General features: G+C 37.9%; 1 long non-coding RNA gene across 4 annotated transcripts in view; it reads right to left on the minus strand.

Moving 5' to 3' along the window:
* LOC132666791 (uncharacterized) overlaps positions 1 to 1,759 on the minus strand; it is a 115,667-nt gene extending 113,908 nt beyond the window's left edge. For all 4 annotated transcript variants that reach the window (XR_009604844.3, XR_009604843.3, XR_013555531.2 and 1 more), the window contains exon 1: positions 1,664 to 1,759. This is a non-coding gene — a long non-coding RNA (uncharacterized LOC132666791). The remainder of the gene's footprint in view (positions 1 to 1,663) is intronic.
* Between the last annotated feature and the right edge of the window lie 10,454 nt (positions 1,760 to 12,213).

The raw sequence follows: 12,213 nt of genomic DNA on the forward strand, positions 1-12,213 counted from the left end.
CCATGAAGCATTTTTTAAACCTTATAATAAATTTCCATTTTGTTTATGTTAATTCAAGTTCTTATTTCTGTTATTTGCATCAGAAAATGTTTTAATTTGTGCACCTAGAAAGTTTAATTGCTGAAAACCATTTTTTAAATTTTGAAATATCAAACTTACAAAAAGGTTGAGACCATAGTACAAAAAAACCTTTTTGTAAGTTTTTTTTGTAAGTTTCTTTTGTAAGCTAAAGCCATTTGAGAACAGTTGTTATTATGATAATCCCCACCCCTGAATGCTCTGGCAAATATTTTTTCTAAGCGAGGACATTTTCTAACATAAAAACAATATAACTGCGAAAGCCTCCACCACCCCTCTATATAGACACTGACCTTGCTCTATCAGCCTAGTGGCTTTAAGATAGAAGTTTTCAGCAACAGAAGAATAAGAACTATTATTTTTTTTAAATATTAAAAATGTATCTGGATGCAAGATAAATGAGACTTTTGTGTTTGAGTTTTTAATGGCATGTGATTTACCATTAGGGAATACAATTTGCAAGTACAAATTTCATAGAGATGGCTACCAGAAAAAAAAAAAAAATGCTATTGCATGTCAAAAACTTTCTGCTCTGATATTTTTCTCACTGAAATATTGTTTTATAACACAATTTATGATATTTGTAATGTTCTTGGAAATACATTATAAATATTAAAATGGGAGTCATTATGTGTAAATATTGGTGCCTTTCCTAAATATCAGCAAAAATCAGAAAACAATTCTAATTCATGTCTGACTTTTGAACTCCAAACCCATTTTACCAACTGCCTACTTAATATAGCAATCTGTATTTCTTACAATCATTTCACACTTAATACATGCAAAACTAAACTTTTGATTTATAATGCAACATACATGTTTTCTGTTCTCTCAGAATGCTCCCCACCTCGGCCCAGAAACTCTCAAAGCCATCCTTAATTCTTCCCCTTTCTTAAATTCCCCCAATAGCCCATCAGGAACATTTTACTCCCCAAATACACTGCAAATCTGCCCACTTCTCTCCCCCCGCCAACTATTCTACTACCATCATCCATGAACCATCCAAATTGGCTCCACCATCTCCACCATCTCCATGAACACCAAAATGGTGGCCACACTGGCTCTCCACCTCTACTCTTTTTTTTAAGTTTTTTATTTATTTATTTTTGAGAAAAAGAGAGAGAGCACAAGCAGGAAAGGAGCAGAGAGGGAGACACGGAATCCAAGGCAGGCTCCAGGCTCTGAGCTGTCAGTACAGAGCCAGACACAGGGTTTGAACCCATGAACCACGAGATAGATCATGACCTGAGCCGAAGTTGGCCACTTAACCAACTGAGCCACCCAGGTGCCCCTACTCTTTCTATCTCTCCAATCCATCCTTTACAACAAAGTGATCTTTGTAACACACGAAGTGAATCAGGTTGTTTTCATTTATTAATAATAATAAATGAAGAAACAGGAAGTTGTACCATTTTTAAACAATAGGTCAAAAGCTATCTTTTTTTTTTTCAGAGAAAATACGTTCAATCTTATTTGGGTGCTTTCTAGAATACCCGAAATATTGAGACTATTCTTGCCACCACACTACCCCTCACTAGACAAACATGCATTGGATTCCAGTCTCCTGCAACCCTAGGCACCTGACATGTGCCAAGGAAAAATTTAGAGACGTAGTTATCTGCATGCAATTCATTCATACGAGGGAAACACCATCCATAGTCTGTGGTCATCAGACAAAGGCAAAGACAAGATTTATAGGAGAGGGGAGAGACAGGACAGAAGGTAACTGCAGTGGACAAGATGAATCATACTTTACACTTTCCAAATAAATTGATTAGTTAGAAAATAACAAATAGTTTAAGTAATCCGTCCTTGAGCAAGTTGACTAGGGTATTCGAAAACAAACAACTGCAGTTGTTTCTGGGCTTTCCAAAACCATAGGCCTTGAACTCTGCAGTGTAAGTGACAGACTGCCAATGTCCTTCCCGAAGACCTCCATCTTGATTATGTCAGGTCTCACCAATTCTCTCTTCTCTGATACAAGGATAATTTTAAAAGTCACTTTAATATTTTGCAAAGAGCTGAATCAAACAAGGGTTTTTTAAGTCTAACAGTTTTGCCCTCGGATTATATTTGTAGTAATAATGTTTTCTTCTAATTTGACAAAGATTATACAATCACCGCAATACATCCTACTCTCCTTCAGCTGGAGTTTGGTTGAGCATTTACCTCCACCACGATGGTGCCTTACCATCTCCACCTGTGAAAATCTGCTCTGCTCTGCTCTCCGAGCTTCTCAGAACTTCTTTGTCAGTTTCAAGGGCATGGTCTCTTTCCCACTTCTCCTTGATTGCACCACAGGGATAATACAAATAACTGCCTGGACCTTAGACAGAAATCCATCTGAGCTCAGTGGAAACCTTAAAACCAGAAACACTGCCAAGATACGGATGAGATCTGAAGCAGGTGGCTCCTTGGCAAAGCCAACATGAGGGACTCCCTACTGCAGCTCAGGCCTGCAGTCCTGGGACCCAAAGTCAGCCATGGCTATAAAGCAGCCCTGGAAAGGAAATGTTTCCTCTCTGGTCCATTCCTATAAGACATGAGGATTTCAGGGCTGCTTACCAGTAGTTAAATCCATGAATATACCATGTAACTTCCCAAGTCAACTTACCTAGTTATCTGAATCTCACAGTAGACAGGAAGCTGCTGAGGGCAGAGGTACTGTGTTGTTCTCTTTGGTCTCTCTTAGTACAATGCACGAATGGGTGCTCAAGAACTGTGGCTGACTTAATTGTCTTAACTGCAACTTAACACCTCCATTTGGAAATCTAATATGCATTTTTTATGACAGTGGCATCACATTATAGTTTTATATAATTACTACACTATCCATGACAAAACAGGCTCTTAATTTCCATTGCATTAGACTGCTTCTGTCCTAGGATTTAGTTTTATCTAAACAGTACCACCATATCAAGCCAAATGCCTAGAATTTATCCATAATGCTTATCTTTCCTTCATATCCTATATCCATCCATTCATCCTAAGTCCTTGTAGACTTCTCCCTCCAAAATACATACCAAATCAAACTATTTCTCTTCATCTTCACTGCTCCATCTTGGTTCCTGTTTATATCTTATCTGAACTACTACACTGACCCCCTAACTACTCTTTCCCTCTTCAACCCATTTTCCAACACTGTAGCCAGATTGGTCTTTATGAGACCTCTTCCTACTTAAAATCTTCCAGTGACTTCTCTCTAATTTTAGGATAAATTCCAAACTCTGAACATAAACTACAAGGTCCTAAGTGATCTGGTCATTTCCTACTCTTCCTCCTTGACTTTGTCCATTCTCCAACCACTTGATGGATTCATGCCACATTAGTCTTTCTTCTATTCCTTGAATTTACCAAGTTTCTTCCTGCCCCAGGGCCTTGGCACTTGTTTCCTCTGCTTGGGACATTCGTCTCTCAGATATTCACATGTGCAGCTTCTTCTTGTCAGGATTTCAACTCAAACCTGCCCTCCTCTGAGAAGTCTTTTTTGGCAACCTCCCTCCTAGCACTTTTTAAAATCAGTACCCTGTTTGAGGCACCTGGCTGGCTCAGTCAATAGAACATGTAACTCTCTATCTCACCCACATTGGGTGAGATTTAAGTAGAGATTTAAGTAGAGATTACTTTAAAAAATAATAGTACCCTGTTTTATTTCTTATACAATGTTTAAATACCTGAAATTGTTTTGTCTTCCTGTTGTCTTTTGCTTCCCTCCATTAGAGTATGAGCTCTATTGGGGTGCCTGGGTGACTCAGTCAGTTAAGCGTCCAACTTCAGCTCAGGTCATGATCTGTGTTCATGGGTTCCAGCCCCATGTCGGGCTCTGTGCTGACAGCTCAGAGCCTGGAGCCTGCTTCAGATTCTGTCTCCCTCTCTCTCTGCGCCTCCCCCATTTGTTCTCTCTCTCTCAAAAGTAAATAAAAACATTTAAAAAATTAAAAAAAAAAAAAAGAATATGAGCTCCATGAAAGCAAGACCCTTTCTGGCTGGTTTACCACCATCTCCCTGGATCCTAGGATAGGCCTGGTACATGATAACTCTTTAATAAGCATCTCTTGAAGACATAAAGGAATGAACTCCAATTTTAAATATCTGTAATTTATCAAAAAAAGTTCACATATTTCTGTGGAAATTTTCAATGAAAAGGAACAAAGTTATCCAGAATATCAGAATATATCCAGAATATATGTTTTTAAATGGGCTTGAGATCAGCAATTAGAACTTAATATGAATTCAAAAAAGCACAGTAGCAAGAGACAAGTTGATCCTGGCTTCCGAAAATCAATAAAGGTGAGTATGAAGTTTAAGAATCATTGCCTTGAAAGCCGCAATTAAGCAAATTAACCCCAGGTACAATTAAAAAGATTTGTGGCTTTGGTCTATCTGCCATTACGACATTCGAGTTAAGAAGGAATTTATTGCCATTAAACACACAGCAATAGCAACAGAAAAGGTGAAACAGCCCAGGGATCATCTCGTATCTTATCTTCTATTTCTCTTTAAAAAAATATACCCTTTTACTGAATCCTTGTTCCCTTTATATATGTTATATAGTAGAATTCCCTGAAAGATGCATAACTTTAGAACTCTCTACCTTGTATGGAGTTCTTAAAGAAGATCAACAGTACATACCATAATGTATATCCTACAACAGTGCATATTACTGATCTAAAAGCCTATTTGCCATGTAGTATGGGCTTTGGCTCCTAAATGAAAGTTGATAAAAATCTTCTCACCATAGAGCATCTTTTCCCAGTTTCCATGTATCCACATTCTTTCCACATTCCGAAGGCCTCCCCTGACCACACCCATCCACAGTGGCAGCTCCCACCTCCAACTCTCCTGACTCAGCTGGTTCAAAATTGTTCCTTACCACTTGCTGAGCCAAATATAACAAGCACTCTGGGTAAACAAACATTTATTCAGTCTCGCAATGGGGTCATCAGAAAAAGCTTGGAACAAGCACAGTTGTGCAAGAATGTTTATTATCTGTATTGCCTAGGCAAAAGGATAAATAGGGGCTGAAGTTCATCCAGCTCAATTTGCCAATTAGGTGCTTCCTCAACCATGTGTTCATGGGGCTGCATATGTACAACTGAGTTACTTTCTAATTCAAGTAAAAATGTACCATGTGGGGTGTATGGGTGTCTCGGTCAGTTAAATGTCCTACTCTTGATTTCATCTCAGGTCTTCATCTTGGGGTTGTGAGTTTAAGCCCTGCATTGGGCTCTACCCCAGGCATGAAGCCTACTTAAAAAAAAAAAAAAAATGTGCCATGTGGATTAATGCTGACCTTGATCATCTTCTTAAGAACAAAATTCTTCAAACTCTCCTAAGACCTGTAGAACAAGGACGTGGTCTCTCCTCTCAGACCAAAGTTTTTTTTTTTTCTTTTTTTCATTTAAAAGAGATGGAAATCACAGGATATGATTGTCAGAGACTGGTCCAAAGGGCTTTTATGGTCCCTTCATTCCCAAAAAGATTCCCACCATTGCATAACTTCTCCTCAACAAATTTGTCACTCCATAGGGACCCAGGGTTCTACATGAAAACCTCAACCTCACTCCAACAGAGTTGTCTGCTACTGCCTCACACATAATAAATTATCAATAAATATCTGCTGAGGAATGATTGAAGAATGAAAGAATGAATGAATGAATCAATCAATCAATCAATTTTCCAGCCTTGCTAAATGCTGCCAATATCTTTATGAAGCAGGTGAGCAAGGCAGATGAATGGCAGATCATTCATTTTATATCAATCATGCTAATAAATGCTTTGTCTCAACTTCCTGTGATTGACAGTAACACTCTAAGACATGAATACCATCTGGCCTGGGTACCTATGAAGTCTCTGTAAAATAGAGAATTTGATTTATGAGGGTTGCCTGCAATTATAATCAGGCTGAAAATGTTGAGAAGTATGAAATACGCACTACATTTCTGGTCCATGAAATTCCACAGAAGCTTGGAATGAAGAGCATTATTCAAAGATAACAGTCGCCTTGTAATGATGTATTACATTGGCTAGACTGGACCTGTGAATTTTCTATCAATGAATCCACTTAGCTCAACTTAATTCAAATTGTCCAGCAAATTGAAGACATTGTTGAAGGAGGGGAGAGAAAAGGAATTAATGGTCCTAATCAAATCTTCAAAGACCTAAAATAGCCTAGCTGAGGGCCCAAGACATACCTTTGACACTGGAACTGTCAAATGCAGGACTGCCCAGCGTAGGACTGGGCAATGAAAGTGGGGTTGCCCATCAGACAAGTTGGAGGGCCAAAGCATCAGAGACAGAAAATCCAAGTGGTCAAATGCAAAAGAACAAACCCATGAGGCAGTGTGAAACAAAGCCAACAGGAACCAATAACTTAAAGCCTTCATTATAATCTTCCTTCAGGTAAAAGTGAATACTTCTGGAATGAAAATAAAGATAAGTGTTGCCAGCAAAGAGAAACTCATAAAACAAGTCAAATAGAAATTTGAGAAAGAAAAAAAAAAAAATAGAATGCCTAAAAGAAAAAAAATCTACTAGGTAGCCTCAATAACCATGTAGATGACAGAGAGAAGAATCAGTTAATTTGAAAATAGATTAATAGAAATGATCCAATCTGAAGAATAGACAGAAAAAGCCTCAATAACCATGTAGATGACAGAGAGAAGAATCAGTTAATTTGAAAACAGATTAATAGAAATGATCCAATCTGAAGAATAGACAGAAAAAGGATTAAAACATAAACAGTCACAGAGACCTATGGGACAATATCAATCTCATTGGAGTCCCTAAAGAAGAGGAGGAAGATATTGTCACAGACAAAATATCTGAAGAAATAAGGACTAAAAATAAAGACATATATTTATAAATTTAAAAAGTCTGGTCAGCCCCAAACAAAATAAACTCAAAGAACACCATGCTTATACACATCAAAACCAAACTGCTAAAGAACAAAGATAAAGAAGAACAAAGATAAAGAAAAGTCTTGAAAGCAGCCACAACAAAATGATACATTACATAAAGGGGAATAACAATTCAAATAGTACAGTTACTAGAGAATACTAAAGTTCCTCATCAGAAATTATAAAGGCCGTGGAGCAAAATCTTTAAAGTGCTAAAAGAAATGTCAACTAAAAATTCTATAATCAGGGATAATACCCTCCAGGAATTAAAGTAACATAAGGTTATTCTTGATGAAGAAAAACAGAGAATTCATTGCCAATGATATCCACTGTAAGAGAAATTGCTAAAGGAATTAAGGCTGAAGGAAAATGTTCCCAAAGGGAAACCTGGAATGAAAAAAACAAAAACAATAGAAATGATAAATGTCTGATTAAATGATATTTTTCTATTTTAAGTTCTCTAAAATACATATAAGTGTTGAAAGCAAAAATTCAAGATTGTCTGGGAAGGTGTAAATGTGATACATATGACAACTATAAGATAAAGGGGGCAGTAAAGTGATCTATATGGTTACAAGCCCTGCATTTTATCTCAAGTTACAAAACATCATCTCTAAGTAGACTGAAAACTTAGTCATGTATAGCATAATCCCTATAGCAACTGCTGAAAAATAATACAAGCAGATACAGCCAAAAGCTAGCAGATAATTTAAAATGGAACACCAAAAAATATGCAAAGGAAGGCAGGAAGAGGTAACAGAAGAACAAAAAAACCAGGAGACAAATAGAAAAATAACAAAATGGTAGGCCTAATTCAACCATATTGGTTATCACGTTAACTGTAAATGATTTAAATACACCATTAAAAAAAACAAAGATTGTCAGATTGGATCTAAATTTAAAAACTAACTATATTCTACCTACAAGAAACCTTTATTTTTTTTATTTAAAAAATATTTTTTTAATGTTTATTTATTTTTGAGAGAGACAGAGACAGAATGTGAGTGAGCTAGGGGCAGAGAGAGAGAGGGAGACACAGAATCCAAAGTAGGCTCCAGGCTCCGAGCTGTCAGCACAGAGCCCAACGCAGGGATTGAACTCACGAGCTGTGAGATCATGACCTGAGCTGAAGTCAGATGCTCAACCGACTGAGCCACCCAGGCACCCCAAGAATCCTACTTTAACTATGATGATATACATACATTAAAAGGATGAAAATAAATCACATAAACCCCAATCAAAATAAAGCTGTATTGTCTATATTAGTATCAAATAAATTAGATTTCAGATCAAGGAAAATTATTTATCAGGGATAAAAAGAGACAATACATGATGATAAAAAGTTCCGTTCATCAAGGAAACATAAAATCACCAATTTGTATGCATGTAACAACAGAGGATGAAGTAGAAACTGATAAGACTAAGTGGAGAAAGAGACAAGTTCACAAATATACTTTGTTACATCAACATTCTTCTCTAATCTACAGAACAAATAGACAGTAAATCAGTAAGTGTCATTTAAAGAATATCTACCTGATGGGGTGCCTGGGTGGCTCAGTTGGTTGAATGTCTGACTTCAGTTCAGGTCACAATCTCAAAGTTCATGAGTTCCAGCCCCTCATCAGACTCACTGGTGCCAGCACCAAGGTAGCTTCAAATCCTCTATCCCCTCTCTCTTCCCCTCCCTGACTCATGTTCTCTCTCTCTCAAAAATGAATAAATGTTAAAAAATAATAATAATAAATAGAGAGAGATCTACCTGACAACAATGCCTTTTCTAAGACATGTGGAACATTCACCAAGATAGACCATATGCTGGGCCACAAAACAAACTTCTTTAAAACAAATTTAACAGCATTGAATTAGCACAAAGGACGCTCTTGGACCATAATTAAATGAAACTCCATGGTTCATGTCCTTTTTTTTTTTTAGTTTATTTTTTTATTCTGAGAGAGAGAGAGCACACAGGAGGGACAGAGAGAGGGAGAGAAAGAATCTCAAGCAGGCTCTGCACTCTCAGTGCCAAGCCCCAGTGCGGAGCTCAAATTCATGAACTGTGAGATCATGACCTGAGATAAAGTCAAGGGTCAGACGCTTAACCAACTGAGCCACCCACATCACCCATTACATGTTCTTCACTGGCTCTCAGAGTTCTCTGAGTTGATTAATTTGCTTGATTAACTCACCTTTTATTGGCGGCTTTTGCTTTCCTGTCTTCACTCCTCCCACACAAATGTTTCCTGGGATGATTTCCAAATAAACTCCTTTCTGGAGGTCTGTTTCATGAAGCCCAAGCTAACACAGCTGCATGCACAATTAATTCTCATTATTTGTTCAAGTGAGATTTTCTAAAGTCACTGCAAACACTGAATTAGCGAATACTGAACCCTGTTAGCTCCAAGGGAAAATACAGTTAGGATCCTGTGAGCCTCTGGTCACATTTTCATCAACGAATCAATACATAACCTTGTTTTATGTGTATTTCTGTTTAAAGACAACTTATTTAATACACATTGAAATTTCATTAAGATTGAACTGATGCCAGAGTGCCTGGATAGCTCAGTCGATTAAGCGTCCCTTGGTTTCAACTCATGTCATGATCTCACGGTTCGTGGGATGGAGCCTTGAGTTGGGCTCCGTGCTGACAGCATGAAGCCTGCTTAGGATTCTTTCTCTCCCTCTCTCTCTCTCTCTCTCTCTCTCTCTCTCTCTCTCTCTGCCCCTCCCCAGCTTGCTCTGTCTCTCTCTCTCTCTCAAAATAAATAAATAAATAAAGTTTTAAAAAAGATTTAACCTATGTAAATAGCACTATAACTCATGTCTAAGTGAAGCTTATTTAGGACACATTTTCCCTATAAGACACATCACAGCTTTCTTGCACTTAGGTACACTAGACAGCACTTCATCACTATACTTGGAGGCATTTTAAACAGCAAATTTCCACCACCACCACCAATAAAAAAAACCACATGCCCACACACAGATGTGGAAAACATGATACAAAATAGACCATGAAAAGGACACTTGTTTGCAGTATGAGAGCTGGAACAAGACAGCAGATCATCTCCTCGTTTACCCCTCAGCTGGGAACGTGCATGTACTGAAACTCAAATGTTTTGATGCTCTCTCTACACATGTCTATGAAATAGACATATAACTATGAAAGCCCCAGGAGTACTGATTTGGAGGTTTCAAATAAATTTTGTAGCGAGTGAGTTCTCAAATACAGAATTTGAGAATAATGAGGATTGACTGTGTCTTTTTAAAGTCTTCATTCAGTGACTTATGGATAGAAATCTTAATTCACTTCTTTTTTATACAGAAAGAAGAGGCCATATCACCTTTGCTAGTCAACAAGGATGTCATCTGCTTCCCCAACCGTGGATGTCATTCTCTGACCTCTTTCTAAGCCCTGGAATCAATGTAAATTATTTAATGTTGTACTGAATCCATAGCTTATGATTCTTTTTGTGACTCTCTTGGCTCATTTTTTATCGTGGCCATTGTTCTTGTTCTTTTTTATGCATTTGGACAAGTTGTAAGATAAGCTTTGGTGTGAACAAGAAAAATTGGAGTTATTCTGGAAACAACAGCCACTTCTTACACAGTAATATGTATCAGTTCCAATCATTCTCAGAGCAGGATACCTGAGGGAGATTTCTTTGCTAGAGAAAAAGGATTGAAAGGTAATCCTCAAACAAAAGGTTGGGTTTATGTTTGTGCAATACACACACACAGACCCACACCCACCCACCCACCCACCCCCCCACACACAATGTGGATAAAATAGCCATGGATGGATGAATGAATGAATCATTCAAGTATAAGGAACTCAGGCACAGCTGATACAGTGAGTCAAATGTTTACTTCTGAAATGTCTTTCTTCTCTAAATTATAATAATTGAAATAGAAATGAAAATAGAAATAGAAATAACATGCAAAAACATATAAGATTCCAGAATGTTATTTTTAATATATTTTAATATATTTATATTTTAATCACGTATAAGACAGTTTAGAAAGATGATACAAAGCCTACGTAGAAAAAAAAGATTAATTTAGTAAAGAAAACATAATAGCAGCATAGGTTTAACTGGTCTCAAGCAATGTTATAGAACTCATTTGATACTGAGTACAGAACATGGACTAATAATCTTTAATGACTAATTGAAGATAATATATTACCCCATCCCAGAAATTTATAGATTTAAATACCATAGTTTCCTTAATCCCACTTTTTCTAGTTTTGTTTATTTTTATTTTAGAGAGAGAGAGAGAGAATGAGCAGGGGAGAGGGGCAAGGGGGGGGGGGAGAATCTTTTTTTTTTTTTTTTTTTTTTTTATTTATTTTTGGGACAGAGAGAGGCAGAGCATGAACAGGGGAGGGGCAGAGAGAGAGGGAGACACAGAATCGGAAACAGGCTCCAGGCTCCGAGCCATCAGCCCAGAGCCTGACGCGGGGCTCGAACTCACAGACCGCGAGATCGTGACCTGGCTGAAGTCGGACGCTTAACCGACTGCGCCACCCAGGCGCCCCGGGAGAATCTTAAGCAGGCTCCACGCTTAGCTCAGAGCACCCATGTGGGGTTTGATCCAGCAACCCTGTGATCATAACCTGAGCAGAAATCAAGAGTCAAGAGTCGGACGCTCAAATGACTGAGCCACCCAGGTGCCCCTAGTTTGTTTTAACACAGGAAACTGGCAACAGTTAACTTCCCTCTCCTTAAACTACCACTGACTGAAAAAGAAATAGTTCAAAGCACAAAAACATTGATGTTAATTCCTTCTGAAACTTCATAAAAACATAGCAATTTACTCATAGCTTATTATCAAACATGGAAAAATATGGCCTAGATAGACATTTTCAATAGCCCATCATTCAATACACATTTACAGACTATTTTGTGTCAAGCAGTGTGTTAGGAGGTGGGGCCTGGGGTTTACTGTAAGTGTGGAATTCTCAGTGTGTGCCTGTGGGTGAGTGAGGAGACAGATCACTAACCAGACATATACAGTGACACAGGTGCTATGAGAAAGAGAAGATAGGGGGGATTATAGGAGCTCAGAAGGAAGAAATATACCTGATTGGGGGGGGAAGGAGGTCAGAGGAGACTTTCTGGATAAGATGAGGATATGAAGACTCAGAGAAACAGAGTATCCCAAGTTCATCTGCAATGGAAGATTCAAGTATAGGGTCGGTGAGAGATACACTAAACTGGTAGGCAAGGGCCAAATC

This window comes from Panthera onca, chromosome B2 (assembly GCF_046562875.1).
Source record: "Panthera onca isolate mPanOnc1 chromosome B2, mPanOnc1 haplotype 2, whole genome shotgun sequence".
Taxonomy (NCBI): domain Eukaryota; kingdom Metazoa; phylum Chordata; class Mammalia; order Carnivora; family Felidae; genus Panthera; species Panthera onca.